We start from the raw sequence: 20,497 nt of genomic DNA on the forward strand, positions 1-20,497 counted from the left end.
GGGGGTCTCGCTGCAGCCCTCCGTGAAAGATGACGTCATTATTTACCTTCCCGGCTCCTGCGCAGGCGCTCTGAGGGCTGTTGGCTTCGAAGTTGGCGGAAATACCCGATCGCCGTCGGGTCTGCTCTACTGCGCAGGCGCAAGTTTCCGGCGCCTGCGCAGTAGAGTGGACCCAACTGAGATCGGGTATTTCCGTCTACTTCGGAGTCGAAAGCAGCCACAGCGCCCCCGCTGGAGCCAGCAAAGGTAAATATTGAATTGACAGTTGGGTCTGTCGCCGGCTGTTCGGAGGGCTGCAGCGAGACCCCCGTGGGACAGAGGACGGCGTGGGAAGCCTCATTAGGATCCCGAGGCTTCCCCCACCCGAGGTGAGTACCCCCCTGGGGATGTTTTTGAGGTTACAGAGTCTCTTTAAAGTCTGATTGGTCCTTTCAATTATTTTTAATTTTGTTACAGTGTACATTAACTTTAAAACGCTAGCAAAATCGCTCCGTGCAAGGTATGATGAGCGATGTTGCCAGGGATTATATACTTTACATTGAAGCGCAAACGCTAACAAAATGCTGCATGTCCTGCATTTGTGATTTTGCTAATCGCAATCGCTTCTGTGGAATTTGCACCATCCATTTACATTGGCAGAGCGTTTAGGGAAATCACTAGCGATTTCTCACGCTCCCTAAACGCTCAAAAAATCGCTCTAGTGGGTTCCAGCCCTGAGAGTGGGATATAAAGGCTGCCATATTTTTTTCCTACCAGATGCCTGGCAGCCCTGCTGATCTCTCTGGGTGCAGTAATGTCTGAATTACACACTTGAAATAAGTATTCAGCTTGTTCAGGGTCTATGGCTAAACATATTAGAGGCAGGGGATCAGCAGGACAGCCAGGCAATCTGTATAGTTGAAAAGGAAATAAATATAGCAGGCTACATATCCCTCATTCTTCAGGTTCCCATTAAGAGGTTAATAGTTGTTTGGGCTGAGTTGCATTTACAAGGAATAATGATTCAGAATAAAGAAATGAGGAAACAAATCTATAACTGCTCTAACATATCTGGCAGGTAAACTTGCAAACAGATAAAAAAAAGAGGTGCTTAACTTGAATCCTTGTGCAGATCGCTTGATACTCCCCCCTGTATTGCCTGATGAAGCGGGATTGAGCCTGCGAAATGCGTTGCAATTTTTTGGGGAGTTTCTAATGAATGTGTTTGACTGTCTGAATCGCAGTCGTTGTCGTGTCTGCTTGAGGGAGGTAAGACCACCACTTCCTCCTTCATTTTAGCCTTTTGAGTTGGTTTTTAAGCTCATTTAATCTAATTTTATACTTTTGGCGCCTCTGTTCGTTGTATACAATGTCTGGCAGGTGTCTATGATAAGTATTGTGTATTTATATAGCACTGACATCTTATGCAGCACTTTACATAGTGTATACAGTCCTGTCACTGACTGTCCTCAGAGGAGCTCACAATCTAATCCCTACCATAGCCATTGTCATATGTTCCTACTGTAGTCCAAAGGTAGCCACACACTTCTCCATTTTCTCATTCGATTTCTGGCTGAATCACTGCGATCGAATCTGCCAGACATCAGAGCCTCGCCATGTCCAACGGATCGTAATTATGGGCAAAAATTGTTCAGAATTATAGTTCAATTGGGAGCAGGAGCAGCGGCGCTGTACAGAGTGTATTGTCTTGTCACTGACTGTCCCTCAGAGGGGCTCACAATCTAGCCCCTACCTTAGTGCTATGTCTATGTATGTATCATGCAGTGTATGTATCATAGTCTAGGGCCAATTTTAGGGGGAAGCCCTCTTATCTGTATGTTTTTGGGATGTGGGAGGAAACCGGAGTGCCCGGAGGAAACCCACACAGACACGGGGAGAACATACAAACTCCTTGCAGATATTAACCTGGCTGGCATTGAGCAGTGCAACACTGCGGTTACATTGGGTGAGATCGATTTTCAATACATTTCATTCTGAAATCTATTGAAAAAGAGAGGAGATGGGGTATATCGTTTTACCACACTGGGTGGCAATCTACAAGTGTATGGCCACCTCCCCGACGTCTTCCAATGAAAAAGATAGAGCTTGTCATACAAGGCTCTGTCTTAATGCTGCCAGGATCAGGGGATCTCAGGGTTTATAACTCACCCACTTGCGCGTAATTCATTAGACAGGTGAATCTCCGCCCCCTCCATTAGAAAAACAGTCAAAGGCATTTTTTTCTGAGTCTTCCGAAGCTCTGACCACCCCCACCTGTGTTGCCACAGCCCACCTCCAGCTCATCAGCCACCAATCAGGCTGCAACTGCCGAGATGGGGACGGGCCATGGTTATTGAGAACAGAGCTTCAGAAAACTCTTGAAAAAAAGCTTTGAGGGAGCAAAGGTTTTTAATGAATTACTGGGGGGGGGGGGGGGGGGGGGGGGAGTTATTAACCCTTTTTTGGGGGGTGGGGGACACCGTCACGTGGAGAATATACAAAAGTCCATGAAGATCTCCCTCCCCTGATTTAAACTGGACAGAGCAGGATCTTCCACAAGGCAACCTAGGCAAATGCCTTGGGCCTAGTGGGCATCAAGGGGCCCACCTACTACTTTCTCTGACTCCTCTTTACCTCAGCTTACCAGAAGAACCATAAGGGGGTACCCGGTTTGGAAAACTGAAAGGAGAGTCCGGATTTGCAACATTTTCAGGGAGCCCGGGTACCCGCGGAGGCAATGAAAGGCAATACAAAAACGATTCTCTGTCACACAGGCTACTTTGCACACAAAAACGGAGGGAGAACCGGATTGCCTACTGCCTGCTCCTCCCCTCAACGTCATCTTTGCGGACCTCTTATTTCCACGGATTGCGTTCTGTAACCGTACCTAGTGTGGACCGAGCCTTAATCCATCTCTGAAACTAGAGATCACCAGCGTCGCAAGGCGAGAGTTCTATACACTTCCTCTCCATACCGCACCATCTACAGTCAGTGAATATCTACAGAACACTAAAAAACCTCCTAACAGGCTATTTTCAGGACTTTGTAAAATCCCTATGCGGTGGCCTGAGGGCTCTGCAGCCATTCCTGTGTTCTAGGCCTTGTAGCACTTTACATGAGAGATGAATAGGTATTGTGATTACACTGTACAGCAGCACTTAAGCTAGACAGGCTGGTTGCTGTAGATGCCACTCCTGCAGAGGTCTTTCTATAGAGGCCATTCAGTCATCTATACACTAATCCCATTTCAGTTACCTGGTTATGCTTTGTTGTGGGTGATGCTTTGAAAAGTTTTATAGCTACTTTTTTTATTTTTTTAAACCCCATTTTACGTCTGTGACACGGCCAATTCATCAGCCGCTGTCAGCTGTAATTACAGGGGGTGGGTAAGACAATGGGGACAGAGGGGAAGGAGAGTGACTTAAAGTGACAGTGCTCCTTTAGGGAAGGGATGTTCATTTGCATAGAAGATTTCCAAATGTGTTTCTGTCCTTATATTCAGTGTTCCTGGGCTGGCCTCAGGTACAGTTGCTTACTATTGTTCTGGATGGCAGTGTGAGGAGTGCTAGGTGAACAGACATGCCGCCACAGCTGATCGTAGAGGGGACCACGGGAGATGGTCTAACAGGAGGCATCCAGCAGCAGTGCACGACTGTTGTGCTGTGATTCCTTACAGAAAATCGCTAAACTTCTAATGTGGGACATCTGTATGGATGCTAGATCTTCTCCAGAGACGATCGCGATCAACCACACTGAACTTCAACAAAGGTAGCCGCTTCCTCTACAAGCTGTTCGTGCCATGGCCCTTAAAGAGGAACTCTAGGATGTGATAAATGGAGATATGGCAATTACAGCAGGTAATCTTCACCAAGGAGCTTGGTGTTCCTATGGCCGTGTCTAGTTGCTTCTTTATTGCCTGATGAAGCAGGATTGCACATGCGAAACGTGTTGCATTGTTGAATGAAAAAAAAAAAACCCCTGAAACCGACTAAACCGTGTCTTCTATTGGGGAGGTAAGTCCATTACTACCTCCCATTTCATAAAAAATTAGCAAAAATAGTTTTTTATCCTTTTGACGACTCTGTACTAATATTCAGTGTCCTGTTAAGAAGCTCACAATCTAAAGTCCCTACCCAGTGATTCGGGGCCACCTGAAGAGCTTAACGCCTAGTTTGCTTCTATGGAAGTGCAGGTCTGACCCTTCCACAATCTAATCCCCGTCATATCCATAGTCAATTATCCCTCCCGTCGTCTAATCTCTACCTTAGTTCATTATAACTATTACCCAATCTGCCGGTTATCTGTGAAGCAATGAGCCACATTGATAATAATATTGAACGGTTTGCAAAAATCGATCTAAACTACATTCACTGAAAGTTTTGGTCAATCGGATATGGCAGGGTAGCAGCATTAGATTGACAGCCCATAACGTTGCAATGTGCCAAACAGTGCAGTGCTGCAGTTCAATAGATAGATTTTCAATACATTTCATGGTATTGCAATCCTGTTACAACCGCACCAACGGATGATGACGTGTCGTGATCACCCCTGGAGTCACAGGGAGTCAATGTATCAGATGAGAGGATCCGCACCCTCTAAAATATATAAGAGACAGTGCGGATCCTCTCATCTGATACAATACATTTCATGGTGAAATCTATTGAAAATCTTTGTGCTGTGTATGGGGGGATTCGATTCCTCCCTGATCAAATTAAGATCAGAGAGAGATTGATCTGTTTGCCACATTGGGCAGAAATCTATGCGTGTATGGGCCCACGAAGAGCGTGAAAAACTTTTAAGAAACTCATGATTCAAATAACTTTAAAATTAAATTTTTCCATGGGTTTGCTTCACTACACTTAAAGGAAACATCAAGCAAACGTAAAAGAAAAATCAGATCTTCTTACCGGGGGGTTTCTCCAGCCCCTGGAAGCCTATGCGTCCATCGCCGCTCCCCGACGGTCTCCCGGAGTCCCCTCTGTAGCAGCCGCCGACCCGTCCAGGTCGGCAGCCACTGTGCATGCGCGAGCGTGTTCTGCGCAGAAGTACTGCACTTACACAGAATGCTCCGAGCCATGGGCGTGTGACCGCGAGCAGCGCAGCCTTGCGCATGGCTGCTGACCTGGCTAGGCTGCAACGGAGCGACACATAGGCTTCCAGGGGCTGGAGGAAATCACAGGTAAGGAGATCTGATTTTTTTAAGTGTGCCCGATGTTGCCTGCTCTTGCTTTAGATGAGCAGAATCTTGCACCTGCAACACATAGAGAAGCCAGAGCAATCACTGTGTAATTGTACCCGCCTCTGTACAGTGTGAGAGTCGCCCAGTCCAGGTATAGATTGGATGCCTTGCTCAGGTAGTGTTACAGACCGGTATTGTCTGTTCACATTGCTGCGTTGTAACTGATTGCATTATTCTAACTCGCTGCAGGCATGCTCTGAATTACGGTAAGTCTTTGTCCAGTCTCCATTGCAGTTCACACACACTTTAATGCATGCGTTGTACAACTGACCAATGTGAATCCTGGCTAAATGCTCATGCAGATTGTATTGTGTGGTCAGGATAGTGATGTGAGGTTACTGGCTGTTTGGGGAGGGCAGATAAGTGGAGGTTCTCTTTGAATTTCCCCCAGTGTTTATCAGGTTTGTCCTGTGTGATACTGAGCTGTGTGTATTATGTTTCTCCGCAGGGTCCGGTGTCTCCTGTTGGTAAACTGTCATCTCTCAGCCTCCCATCCCCAGTCCAGAGACGGCTGCACGGAACAGGTCTGTCCAGGGTTATTCTACATCTGCTCTGATGTCTCTTGCATGCCGTGTGCTTGCTTTTTTTATTTTTTCACTATAAAGCGGACCTGAACTCAGAACTTCCTCTCTGCTCTAAAAGATACACAACAGCATAACAACCTTGAAAGAAAAATATTTCTTTGTTACAGCTGATTCAAATCCTACAATAAATCTGCAGTGTGTTTACTTCCTGCTTTCATGGAAGCAGGAATAAGGTTAACATCCTGTGTTTACAAGTTAGCTGTGTCTGCCAAATTTCTGTGCTGACACAGCTGAGAGATCAAATTACACTTCTGATTACATGAAAATGAGGGGGAATTGAACAGGCTCTTTTCTCTAAAAACACAGTGTGCATTTCACACAGTGAGTTTTCCTTGTGCCCTGTGCAAGAGTTCAGGTCCACTTTAAGATTTTTTTTTTTTAAAATATGACAGTCTTATAACATAAACATAAAATGGTAAAAAGATAAAAAGTGCTTATCAAATCAAATCAAAATCACACGTGTAGATGGTAGTATGGTAGATGGCAGAGGGCAGCTAATGACATTGCTATACTCAGGGCTCTTTTTCATGGGCAGCTGAAGGCAGTGAATTCCCCGCCTGTCAGCTGCTCCTGTCTATCGGCCGCTTGCTCACTAGCGCTCGGCACAGGCAGTGGACAGGTGTTTTCCTCCAATAAGTTGCATCTGAGAACGGCGGTTGCCATCCTCAGACTCGACATGAGACATGAATTTTTTGCTGCGAGTAAGGACTGTTTCACACTTGCGTTAGAAAACGGTCCGTTCTCATATTGGAATGGATATTGTACAAGGAATGGGAACGGATCCAGTGTTAACCTATGCAACCGTTCACATGCGTATGTTTGAACGGATCGGTTCCGCACAATCCGCTGAACAGACCGCAAGTTTCCTGCAGCACCTATTTTTCCGGACCGCTGAGCGCAGCAGACTGGAAACGGAAGATGAAACCCTGCATTGGGGACAAAGAGAGTATGGAACGTTTCTTCACACTAGTGAAGAAACGGACCGTTAAGGGCAAAATCCACTGGGGGTGCGGTTTGGGGGATGTGGGGGTGTGAACCGGGCCGTATATGGGCGGGTGGGTGAGGGAGGGATAAAGTTACCCAAGCTTCTCTCTTCTTCATTGCAGCCGGGTGGTAGGGAGGGTTTCTTCCAGGCTTCTGTCTTCTTCCACCTTGTATTGCGTCTCGCATCACATGACTATGCTTCCTCCTTCAACCTGGTAGGAGGAAGCGTAGTCACATGATGTGATGTGGGATGCAATTGAATACGGAAGAAGAAGGAAGCCTGGAAGAAACCCTCCCTACCACCCGGCTTCAGTGAAAAAGACGGAAGCCTTGGTAAGCTTTAACCCTCCCTCATCCCCCAGGCTGCTGTGGCAACGGAGTGAAAACGGATCCGATCGATTAGTGATTTGCCAGTGTGAGCCAAGCGTTACTGATCCGGTGAAGCGTAAACCAAATCTGTTTGGCTGAAAATGCAAGTGTGAAACGTCCCTAATGTCGCAGCATGTGAAACGTGACGTGCGCAGTGTTACCGAACACTGCCATTGCTGCATGTCATTGCGGCCACACTGTGCTTGTGGTCAGCAGCCATGTAAACTAACACTTCATCTTCAAAGAGGCCTAAAAGTGCCCATGCAGCACTCGATTTTGTAGGCTGATCAACCTTTCTATCCAATAATTTCATTGGATCGGAGAAGAATCAATACCACAACATGGCCACACGATTGACCTTTTGATCGGTTTGCGGACAAAATAAGTTGAAAGGATCAATTGGAAATGCTGGAAAATCTCGGTCGTAAGGGTCTGATGCCTGACGGACCCCCGGCCAGTGTCCCTCCAAGTGTATATGCCCCCCCCCCTTCCTTGCTCACGTGCAGTGTTGAAGGCTTACCTGTCCTCTGGCAAGAATCTTGGCCTCCTCCAGTGTCTGGCATCTCCGCAAGTGCCTGTACCACATTGCACCAGCTATGCGGTGACATCACCACCAGGGCTGAGGAGTCCAGGAGTCGGAGTTGGAGCAATTTTAGGTACATGAAGTTGAAGTCTGTAATTTCATAAACTGAGGAGTCAGATGATTTTTGTACTGACTCCACAGCCCTGATCACCATATGCACCAGTGTCACGTGATACAGGTACTCGCAGTGACGCCAGACTATGGAGAAAGGCCATGATTCGCACAGTGTGTGAGCCTTCAATACTGAGGGGCTGGAAGCAGGACAATTTTCAATGGATTTCATGCTGAAATCTATTGGAAATCGGTTCGCAGTGCATGGGCAGGCAATAAATTCCTCTGTGATCAGAATCAATCTACTGGTTGATCTGGTGGAACATCGAGTGATGGTTGATCTGGTAGAGTGATGGTTGATCTGGTGGAACATCGAGTGATGGGCACCTTAACCACTCTGCGACCGCCTAACGCAGGATGGAGGCTGCAACGGGGCTTCCTTGTTCCTTGATCACGCCATATGGCGTGAACTCGTGAGGAGTGAGATTTGCAATCTAATCCTTATCATAGGCTGATGCCTATGTATGTGTAGTGTAGTGTATGTATCATAGTCTAGGTCTAATTTGGGGGGTGGGAGGGGGATCAACGAAAGTTTTTCTTTTTTTTTTTTTTTTAATGATCATTTTTAATAATAATAAAAAAACAACCTAAAGATCGCAGCAGCAATCAGAGACCAGAAAATGAAAGCTCTATTTGTGAGAAGAAAAGGAGGTACAATTCATTTGGGAAACCTCTGGTCCTCAAGAGGTTAAGAAGCGTGTAAACAACAAACTGTTGACCACAATGAGTCCATGGCAGAGCAGGTTGGCCTGGGTAGTCACGTGAAATCTTGACTGTAACAAGTAGATGTGTTCCATTTGACAGAGCCACCAAATGTTGTCTTGTAGGGCTGAAGGTGGAGGTAGAGGACCTTTTCTGAATGTTGCTATGGCGTGTGCTTTCTATATTGCACTCTGACATCTCTGTCTTCAGTATGTGACCAGATCACAATATTTTGGGCTGACCCAATCATTTTACTTAAACTATTTTACTTAAAAAAACCTGAAAGTTAAATTTTTTTTTAAAAAATAGATCCTTACCTTGGAAGGACTCTTTATGCTAATGTGGCTTTCCCAGTCTCCCTTCGCCAGCCCAACCCAGCGCTGGCCCCCCGAACACACAGCGACAATAATAATTACATTTGCCTGCCTGCCTGAGCAGGCGCACTATCGGCTTTCCCCTCCAGTTCACGCCTGTGCAGTAGAGAGGCCCCGATTGGGTTCGACTATTTCTGCCGAAACCCAAGGGGAAGCTGATACAGCGCCTTCGCAAGGCTCGCCACATGTGCCAACAAGGTGATTTTTGGGGGAGCCAGCGCTGGATCCCCAAGCCTCTTTATGATCCAGAGGCTTCCCCCTCCTGAGGTAAGTAACCCCAGGGGCTCTTTTTTTCCTTCAGGTACACTTTAAACTTAAAGGATACCTGAGATGATACAAAAACAAAATACATACCTGGGGCTTCTTCCAACCTCCTACAGGCTAATCGGTCTCTCGCCGTTCTTCTCTGCTGCCTGGATCTTCCTTTAAGGGTCCCAGTCAGTCGGGGCAAGCCGTCACAGTCCGACCGCGTGCACTCCCCTGTTACAGCTCTCAGTGACCAGAGCATGACAGGAGGACGCACAGGCCCCTGTATGCACAGCTGCACGGAGCTGCTTGCACAGATGCAGTACTGCCACACTCATGCATGAACCAGAGCCGGGCCCCAATGTAATTAATGACAAGCCCTTGTCTGTAATTTTTGGGGGGTCCATGCTCTGTAATTTTTGGGGGACCGGAGGAGAACGTGGGAAGCCTCTATAGGATCCAGACCTTTCCTTAGATAGGTATGTTTTCTGAGTACATATTATTTCGGCGCCGCTCAGTTCGGCGTGGGGAGAGATGAATGACGGCTCTCCCTACTGCCGCTAAATTTAGAGACGGCGTTAAATTCTATTCCCCCTCCGATTTGTCGCAACTCAGAGGGAGATGTACTTTGGGGTCTAGCAACCACAAGAGCCCCGAATTACTGCTACACGGGGCGCGCAGCATAGCATTGCTGCTATGACGGCGCCCAGCTTTGGCGCTCGGCTCTCAAAGCCCCGCAACGAGATGAACTGATTCAATTTTTTCTGTACTTGAGGTTTGCCTGTCAAACCGGTCCTTCGAGGGCTGAGGTCCTCACACATTTTTGATACAGCTCAAATGAATTGATGGGTCTGAATCAGGAAAGGTGTGGTCCATCAGGTAGAACACATTCCTCTGTTTCTCAGTCCATCCTAACCACTGGCATGGATCTGGCCCTCCAGTTCGACACCTGTGCCTTAGATACACTTTAATACACTTCGTCATAAAGTATTCCTACTCAGTGCTTATTATGAGGGTTTTTGCAGCAGTTCCATTGGTTAAATTGAATACATTATTATTGTGGTTGAGATCTTTGTAGCGCTGACATTTAGGACAGCCAGTGTAGTGTTTGAGTGGTCTCTTGCATGTGCAGCCCTTTCATATCACCCCACAGCATCTCGATGGGATTTAGATGTTGCTGGGGAGCAGGAATATATTGTTTGTCATTGGTAGCTAGGAGTCATGTGATCTGACATAATCTTTCATAATGCAAAAACAAAATTGTTTTGCATTTTTATTTTACATGTTTTTTCTTTTTTAAATGTGCACCTTTCATAACATGTATTCATAAAATGTAACCACACATTAGTAGATTGCCACCCAATGTGGCAAAAATATTGGAATCTGATCAGAGAGGGATCTACTGTCTTCCTTCCTCGCACTACACATAGTTGTGCATACATGTCTATAATGTTCTGCATGAAATCTGCTAAAACTGCATGAAATCTGCTAGAACAGTTGAGCTGTCAATCTACTGCCCCACCCCTGATCAATGAAAAAGTTTGGTTCAACATCGATAGCTATACTGTGGACACCTATACCTTGCTATACTGGAGGCGACTATAATGAGGGCACCTATACCTCACTATACTAGGGGCACTTATACCTCGCTATACTGGGGGCACCTATACCTGGCTATACTGAGGGCACCTATACCTTGCTATACTGAGGGCTCCTATACCTTGCTATACTGAGGGCACCTATACCTGGCTATACTGAGGGCACCTATACCTGGCTATACTGAGGGCACCTATACCTTGCTATACTGAGGGCTCCTATACCTCGCTATACTGGGGGCACCTATACCTGGCTATACTGAGGGCACCTATACCTTGCTATACTGAGGGCTCCTATACCTTGCTATACTGAGGGCACCTATACCTGGCTATACTGAGGGCACCTATACCTGGCTATTCTGAGGGCACCTATACCTTGCTATACTGAGGGCTCCTATACCTCGCTATACTGGGGGCACCTATACCTGGCTATACTGAGGGTACCTATACCTTGCTATACTGGGGGCACCTATGCCTGGCTATACTGAGGGCACCTATACCTGGCTATACTGAGGGCACCTATACCTGGCTATACTGAGGGCACCTATACCTTGCTATACTGAGGGCTCCTATACCTCGCTATACTGGGGGCACCTATACCTGGCTATACTGAGGGCACCTATACCTTGCTATACTGGGGGCACCTATACCTGGCTATACTGAGGGCACCTATACCTGGCTATACTGAGGGCACCTATACCTGGCTATACTGAGGGCACCTATACCTGGCTATACTGAGGGCACCTATACATGGCTATACTGAGGGCACCTATATCTGGCTATACTGAGGGCACCTATACCTGGCTATACTGAGGGCACCTGTACCTGGCTATACTGAGGGCACCTGTACCTGGCTATACTGAGGGCACCTTTACCTGGCTATACTGATGGCACCTATACATGGCTATACTGAGGGCACCTATACCTGGCTATACTGAGGGCACCTATACCTGGCTATACTGAGGACACCTGTACCTGGCTATACTGAGGGCACCTTTACCTGGCTATACTGAGGGCACCTATACCTGGCTATACTGATGGCACCTATACCTGGCTATACTGAGGGCTCCTATACCTTGCTATACTGAGGGCACCTATACCTGGCTATACTGAGGGCACCTATACCTGGCTATACTGATGGCACCTATACCTGGCTATACTGAGGGCTTCTATACCTGGCTATACTGAGGGCACCTATACCTGGCTATACTGAGGGCTCCTATACCTGGCTATACTGATGGCACCTATACCTGGCTATACTGAGGGCACCTATACCTGGCTATACTGAGGGCACCTATACCTGGCTATACTGATGGCACCTATACCTGGCTATACTGAGGGCACCTATACCTGGCTATACTGAGGGCACCTATACCTGGCAATACTGATGGCACCTATACCTGGCTATACTGAGGGCACCTATACCTGGCTATACTGAGGGCACCTATACCTGGCAATACTGATGGCACCTATACCTGGCTATACTGATGGCACCTATACCTGGCTATACTGATGGCACCTATACCTGGCTATACTGAGGGCACCTATACCTGGCTATACTGAGGGCACCTATACCTGGCTATACTGAGGGCCCCTATACCTGGCTATACTGAGGGCACCTATACCTGGCTATACTGATGGCACCTATACCTGGCTATACTGAGGGCACCTATACCTGGCTATACTGAGGGCTCCTATACCTTGCTATACTGAGGGCACCTATACCTGGCTATACTGAGGGCACCTATACCTGGCTATACTGAGGGCACCTATACCTGGCTATACTGATGGCACCTATACCTGGCTATACTGAGGGCACCTATACCTTGCTATACTGAGGGCTCCTATACCTTGCTATACTGAGGGCACCTATACCTGGCTATACTGAGGGCACCTATACCTGGCTATACTGAGGGCACCTATACCTTGCTATACTGAGGGCTCCTATACCTCGCTATACTGGGGGCACCTATACCTGGCTATACTGAGGGCACCTATACCTTGCTATACTGAGGGCTCCTATACCTTGCTATACTGAGGGCACCTATACCTGGCTATACTGAGGGCACCTATACCTGGCTATTCTGAGGGCACCTATACCTCGCTATACTGAGGGCTCCTATACCTCGCTATACTGGGGGCACCTATACCTGGCTATACTGAGGGCACCTATACCTTGCTATACTGGGGGCACCTATACCTGGCTATACTGAGGGCACCTATACCTGGCTATACTGAGGGCACCTATACCTGGCTATACTGAGGGCACCTATACCTTGCTATACTGAGGGCTCCTATACCTCGCTATACTGGGGGCACCTATACCTGGCTATACTGAGGGCACCTATACCTTGCTATACTGGGGGCAACTATACCTGGCTATACTGAGGGCACCTATACCTGGCTATACTGAGGGCACCTATACCTGGCTATACTGAGGGCACCTATACCTGGCTATACTGAGGGCACCTATACCTGGCTATACTGAGGGCACCTATACATGGCTATACTGAGGGCACCTATACCTGGCTATACTGAGGGCACCTATACCTGGCTATACTGAGGGCACCTGTACCTGGCTATACTGAGGGCACCTTTACCTGGCTATACTGAGGGCACCTATACCTGGCTATACTGATGGCACCTATACATGGCTATACTGAGGGCACCTATACCTGGCTATACTGAGGACACCTGTACCTGGCTATACTGAGGGCACCTTTACCTGGCTATACAGAGGGCACCTATACCTGGCTATACTGATGGCACCTATACCTGGCTATACTGAGGGCTCCTATACCTTGCTATACTGAGGGCACCTATACCTGGCTATACTGAGGGCACCTATACCTGGCTATACTGAGGGCACCTATACCTGGCTATACTGAGGGCACCTATACATGGCTATACTGAGGGCACCTATACCTGGCTATACTGAGGGCACCTATACCTGGCTATACTGAGGGCACCTGTACCTGGCTATACTGAGGGCACCTTTACCTGGCTATACTGAGGGCACCTATACCTGGCTATACTGATGGCACCTATACATGGCTATACTGAGGGCACCTATACCTGGCTATACTGAGGACACCTGTACCTGGCTATACTGAGGGCACCTTTACCTGGCTATACTGAGGGCACCTATACCTGGCTATACTGATGGCACCTATACCTGGCTATACTGAGGGCTCCTATACCTTGCTATACTGAGGGCACCTATACCTGGCTATACTGAGGGCACCTATACCTGGCTATACTGATGGCACCTATACCTGGCTATACTGAGGGCTTCTATACCTGGCTATACTGAGGGCACCTATACCTGGCTATACTGAGGGCTCCTATACCTGGCTATACTGATGGCACCTATACCTGGCTATACTGAGGGCACCTATACCTGGCTATACTGAGGGCACCTATACCTGGCTATACTGATGGCACCTATACCTGGCTATACTGAGGGCACCTATACCTGGCTATACTGAGGGCACCTATACCTGGCTATACTGAGGGCACCTATACCTGGCTATACTGAGGGCACCTATACCTGGCTATACTGAGGGCACCTATACCTGGCAATACTGATGGCACCTATACCTGGCTATACTGATGGCACCTATACCTGGCTATACTGATGGCACCTATACCTGGCTATACTGAGGGCACCTATACCTGGCTATACTGAGGGCACCTATACCTGGCAATACTGATGGCACCTATACCTGGCTATACTGAGGGCACCTATACCTGGCTATACTGATGGCACCTATACCTGGCTATACTGATGGCACCTATACCTGGCTATACTGAGGGCACCTATACCTGGCTATACTGAGGGCTCCTATACCTTGCTATACTGAGGGCACCTATACCTGGCTATACTGAGGGCACCTATACCTGGCTATACTGAGGGCACCTATACCTGGCTATACTGATGGCACCTATACCTGGCTATACTGAGGGCACCTGTACCTGGCTATACTGAGGGCTCCTATACCTTGCTATACTGAGGGCACCTATACCTGGCTATACTGAGGGCACCTATACCTGGCTATACTGAGGGCACCTATACCTGGCTATACTGGGGACAGGCACCTATACCTGGCTATACTGAGGGCACCTATACCTGGCTATACTGATGGCACCTATACCTGGCTATACTGAGGGCACCTATACCTGGCTATATTGAGGGCACCTATACATGGCTATACTGGGGACAGGCACCTATACCTGGCTATACTGAGGGCACCTATACCTGGCTATACTGGGGACAGGCACCTATACCTGGCTGTACTGGGGCACCTGACGGTGAGCTCCGTGCGCCGAAACCACCTGCTTTGGCACTTATACCTGGGGTGGTGGTGGTGGTGGTGGGGGGGGTTGCCCATCCAAATTTTTGCAAGAGGGGGGCAGTGATTTCTAGTTACGCCCCTGCCGTTTATCTCTTAATGTCATTGATGGTTGACTCAACTGTACCATTTGGAATATTTGTTATGGCTTCTTCAATGCCTTTTTATTACTTAGCTGTATACCTTAACTAAGTATTGAAAAAATCAATAAAACTTTTAAAACACAAAAAACTTGCCGCAACCTCGATATTGAGGGGGCGGAGCAATCACCTGCTTGGAAGGATGATGTCAGAACAGGAAAGTATTTAACCTTGACTCCCTCCCCCAGCCCCCCAATCTTCCATCATTCATGTAATGTAATGACAGGCTCTGTCTTTTTATCGGCAGTACTCTTTAAGGCTCTAGATTACACAGTGCATTACAATGCATAAATAGCGCGCAGTATCTGTTAAAAAGCCCTAAATCTCTATGGGGTAAACGTACTTCATCACCGGACTGTATACATATAGTCTGCCTTTCAGTCTCCCGTGGATTTAGCGCAGTCACGTCTACAAATATTAATCCAGGTGTAACACGCCCTGTGTTTTGTCTGATATCCTCTCTGACGTCATTGGGGTTTAATTTCTTGTGTAATAGTGAAGCATGTTCAATAGCAATGTATAGCAACGCAAATAACAGAGAAACAGTGCTTACCGCTGCTCTACAAGCGCTGTGACCAATGGCTGTATCTGTATCTCTCACTCATTCCTTTATACAAGCTGAAAATACAACGCACTGTTATACAGAACAATGCAGAAGAGGAAATATAGATTTCCCATCAGCCTCCATCTCATCACAAACACCAAACAGATCATAATCTGGACAGAACAGGAAGGGTCAAAACAGCAAAGAAGCTGCAGAAAAATTATTTAAAGCAAACCTGAAGTGAAACTAAACCCTTGAAATTGCATTCTATAGTCTTAAGGTAGCCATACATCAAGCAACTTGGCAGCCGATCGACCATCCAATTCAATTATTATAATCAAATTGGATGAATATCAGTGCTGCCAAGAGCATGACCAACAAAACGACCAATTTCGGGACGGAAATTGGTCGCATGGTCAATTGGGCATGCTGCAAGATGTTGAGCCGAAGTTGGTTGGTCGGGTGTGTGGCGGTACGGCGGCGGTTTCAGGAACGAGCGACGAGACAATGAAACCCCCGGCGCTACCATCGCTATGCATAAACGTGCCCAGTGTGTGTATTTAAAAGTTACGTGTCCTATAGCAGCCTCCGTGCGGTGTCCGTAACCCCCGGGCGGCTCTCTGTACACGCTACTGGCGCATAGTGTCTGACAGCAGCACATATCGTCTGACGTCACATGCTATGCGCCACTGGTGTGTACAGAGGATTACGGACGCTTTTTTTCCCCTAGAAACTGCCTGTCATATCTAGCTTGCTTTGTAAGCACATGTGAGCACAGCATAGATCGTATTTCAGCAGTGGGGTGATGTGAATTTACCTTCTCAGCCTTGTGTCACACTGAACTGCCCTCAGCCCATCAGTGAGGAGCAGGAATGTAGGATGGGAGATAAGCTTCCTTCTCTCCGGCAATGTACCAGAATAAAGCCAGGTTCACTGAGATAAGATTTATCATAGCAGAAACCTTTATGATTATATTGGAATGCTTGCACAGACCAGTAGGTAAATGGAATTTGATTTTGTGGCTGACAATTCCGCTTGAAAATCTACCTTTAAACTTGTGACTGTCTAAGGTACATGGTTTTTCAATATTATTGTGCTTCCATACAGAAAATCCTTGAATTGTTGAACGTATCTGTTCCCTGCACTAAGATGTGTTTTCTGAGTCACACAGGGCTTGATGCACAATAGACTGGTAACATTTCACACCGCGTGGCAAGGTTACCAGTTTGAGCATCAAGCCCACAGAGTTTTACAGCCCTAATGATTTGGGGCCCTGGACTGCTTACCTTATAAAACTCTGCTCTTGCCGCCTGTCTTAAAAGGTTACTTAAGCCTGTAATAAGAAAATCAGTTTTACTCACCTGGGGCTTCTAGCAGCCCCCCGCAAGCCATCCTGTGCCCTCGCAGTCACTCACGGAGCCTCCAGTCCCCTGCCGCCAGCTAGTTTAGTTTGCGCTGACAGGCCCTGACAGGGAGTCAGCGGGATTTCTGCACCTGTGCAGGCCTGGCCATGCGTATTTTTCTTTATGTTCATGTCCTCAGTAGCGTCCTGCACAGGCGCAGGACACTATTGCGGATGGGAACGTGAAGAAAAATACGCATGGTCGGGCCTGTCAGGAATAGTAAAACTAGCTGGGACTGCTGCAGGGGGCTGGTAGAAGTGCCAGGAAAGTAAAACTGATTTTTGTATTCCTGGCTTAAGTGTCCTTTAAGTAACCCTTATAAACATGAGTAACAACAGACCTGATCACCACAGTCACGTTGTCATTCCTGTAGCTATACATTGGTGATTTGTGAGCAAAACAGTGAGCTGTCACTTTCTACTCTTTAGTCATATGCCCATCCTTGAGTTATCCAGATCCAGTTACAGACAGCATTACCTAGAACCCCTAAGGGTTAGTACACACTGGGTGATTTTTCAGCGATTTGCTGATCACTAGCGATCAGCAAAATGCTGCTGCTAATGCAAGTCAATGGTAGTGTTCACACTGTAGTGATCGCCAGTGATCAGCAAAACGCTACCAAAGCGCCCAGTGTGAACTAGCCCTTAGTGGTTAGTCTTGGTGCTCCGTGGAACTTTTGCCTGAAATGGCATCATAAGGCTTTACTATTTTATAACCTGGTTGGCTATAAAAGAGGCGGGGCCAGTTGGAAAGTATGTAGCAATCTTGCGTGCTCTAAAGAACACCAGTGCCAAGAATGACCCTGCCCGCCGGAGGTATCATCTGCAAGCTTTAACGTGACCTGCCCATATAAGGCTGACCTTCTGTACTTTATTGTATTCCGCTAATGCCAACCTTTATGTGGTACAATTCAGGCTAATTTGTGGTCTTGTTTGTAGGATTATAGAACAAGCGTTGGTGTTTAGCGCAAGCGGTTATGTAATAGAGTGTTTGAGGGTAAATATGTTTGTGTTGGTGAGTCACACTGATTGCATGTCTCATCTCATAAAGGAGTTTGTTATTTAACAAGAATTTTCCTTAAGTTTATGGAAGTCCAGCGTGAGCTGCCACACAGTGACAAAACAACAATACATAGAAAACCATACAAAATAAACAAAACAAAAGAGAGCGTAGAAGGACAGCTGCATAGGTGTGATGATATATAAAGAATATCATGGACAATGCAGTTAGTAAGTGTAATATGTTATGTTTTCATCAAGAAATAGGACCAACAGTGTAAAATTAAATGGCCATTATCACAAAAAAATAGTACAATTTAAAATACATGCATATGTATAAAAAGTACATTTGGCCCAGCATAACATGCACTGTAAATTTATATTTTCCTATGTTGCTGTCAATTACAGTATTGAGTAAACATCTGACAGATCTGACAGGTTTTGGACTAATCCATCTCCTCATAGGGGATTCTCACTGCTTTCTTTATTTTCAAAAGCACTAAGGCCTCTTTTCCATGAACTGTATACAGGCAGTGCAATGCCTCTCAAACTCTTACAACTGCTCACTGCTGCCTGGTAACTGCTCACTGCTGCCTGGTAACTGCTCACTGCTGCCTGGTAACTGCTTGTTGCTGCCTTGCAACTGCTTGCTGAGCACACAGCTCAATAGTCCGTAGAAAAGAGGCCTTACTGCACTGCCATTTCTCAGTCCAGCTGCAAAAATAGTGTGCAGGTGATTATGAAGTCTGCCCAGCATCATTGCACATAGGTATATTCTATAGGGAGTGCTTTTGTAAAGAATCAAATAAATACTTCAACTACCCTATGAGGAGTTGGACTAGTCCAAAACCTGCCAGATCGATCATTTTTACTACCTATTGTAAGTGACAGTAACAGGAAAAAAGTAATTTGTAGTCATCCTACTCTGGGGGAATTGTACATCTTATAGGTGTGTGTACACGTTTTACATTTTACACATTTTAACATAGTGGTCCTTGAAGTATTAGTGGAAGTCACCATAAGGGAGAAATGAACAATGGATATCACTTACATTAACATCAATATCCAAGGTGGCAATAGCAGAATCAAGCGGGTTACTCACAATCCCCAAACCTTGTTACATTTTTGAGTTGGCCTCTTACTTCCTGAACCGCTTGTACAGCGGTGGATTATATGGCTAATGATGCTTTTTTCTATTGTACACACATTACAGGATTTCCATTTACGCACTAGGTATTTTCTAGTAGCACATTCTAACAAACAGTTTTTCGTAAAGGATAATTAGTATAATCCTGGCCCTAGGGTGAGCTGTAGCTGGACTGTCACTGGTGTGTCCATCACTGAGTAGTGCTATGTCACTGCTGCTGGACACTTGAGAAGGACAAGATTAAAGCCCCAGCCTTCCCCGCTAATGATAACCTGTTTTTGATGCAACCTTTGTCTTTCCCACTAGCATTAACCCCTTCCAGATGCCTATACTTAACCCCACCCCCATGTTAACTGCTTTTAGGTGCTTAATCCTAATCACCACTTCCTGCTGCCTGGTCCGAACCACCACTTCCTGCTGCCTAGTCCTAATCACCGGTTCCTGGTTAAAATCACCACTTCCTGCTTCCTGGTTCTAATCACCACTTCCTGCTGCCTGGTCCTAATCACCGCTTCCTGCTGCCTGGTCCTAATCACCGCTTCCTGCTGCCTGGTCCTAACCACCACTTACTGCTGCCTGTTACTTATCACCACTTCCTGCTGCCTGGTCCTAAATACCACTTCCTGCTGCCTGGTCCTAATTTACCACTTCCTGCTGCCTGGTCCTAATAACCGCTTCCTGCTGCCTGGTCCTAATCACCGCTTCCGGCTGCCTGGTCCTAATCACCGCTTCCTGATGCCTGGTCCTAATCACCGCTTCCTGCTGCCTGGTCCTAATCACCGCTTCCTGCTGCCTGGTCCTAATCACCACTTCCTGCTGCCTGGTCCTAATCCTAGTCACCACTCGTATAGGCACCAGCCTTTACGAGCCGATCGCTCTGTGAGCCGAGTGACATGGCTGTCTCAGTACAGTGCTGCCGTAGAGTGCAGCGCTGTACAATGTAAATAGATGGTGGTTTAGCCGTCTAACAGTCTCCTAGAGGTAGACTGATGACGGAGCGCCGTCACTCAAGTGGGGATGCGCGCAATCCCCAGCAAAACACGCCCCCCGCAGTTCACGCCAATTGCCGTTGCGAGTGCCACTTTGCGACCGCCAATTGGCGTTAGGCAGTCGCAAGGAGGTTAAATTATCAATTTAAAACAATCTA

The 20,497-nt window shown here is 47.0% G+C and overlaps 1 protein-coding gene and 1 long non-coding RNA gene across 5 annotated transcripts in view; one reads left to right on the top strand and one right to left on the bottom strand.

Moving 5' to 3' along the window:
* Window positions 1-20,497, top strand: part of STK33 (serine/threonine kinase 33) — a 170,336-nt gene that overhangs the window by 85,122 nt on the left and 64,717 nt on the right. For all 4 annotated transcript variants that reach the window (XM_068260766.1, XM_068260764.1, XM_068260767.1 and 1 more), the window contains exon 2: window positions 5,667-5,742. The gene's annotated coding sequence lies outside the window, so the exon portion shown is untranslated. The remainder of the gene's footprint in view (window positions 1-5,666; window positions 5,743-20,497) is intronic.
* LOC137538533 (uncharacterized) overlaps window positions 1-20,497 on the bottom strand; it is an 834,068-nt gene that overhangs the window by 23,800 nt on the left and 789,771 nt on the right. The gene's annotated exons all lie outside the window — the stretch shown is intronic.

Source organism: Hyperolius riggenbachi, chromosome 11 (genome assembly GCF_040937935.1).
Source record: "Hyperolius riggenbachi isolate aHypRig1 chromosome 11, aHypRig1.pri, whole genome shotgun sequence".
Lineage (NCBI taxonomy): Eukaryota > Metazoa > Chordata > Amphibia > Anura > Hyperoliidae > Hyperolius > Hyperolius riggenbachi.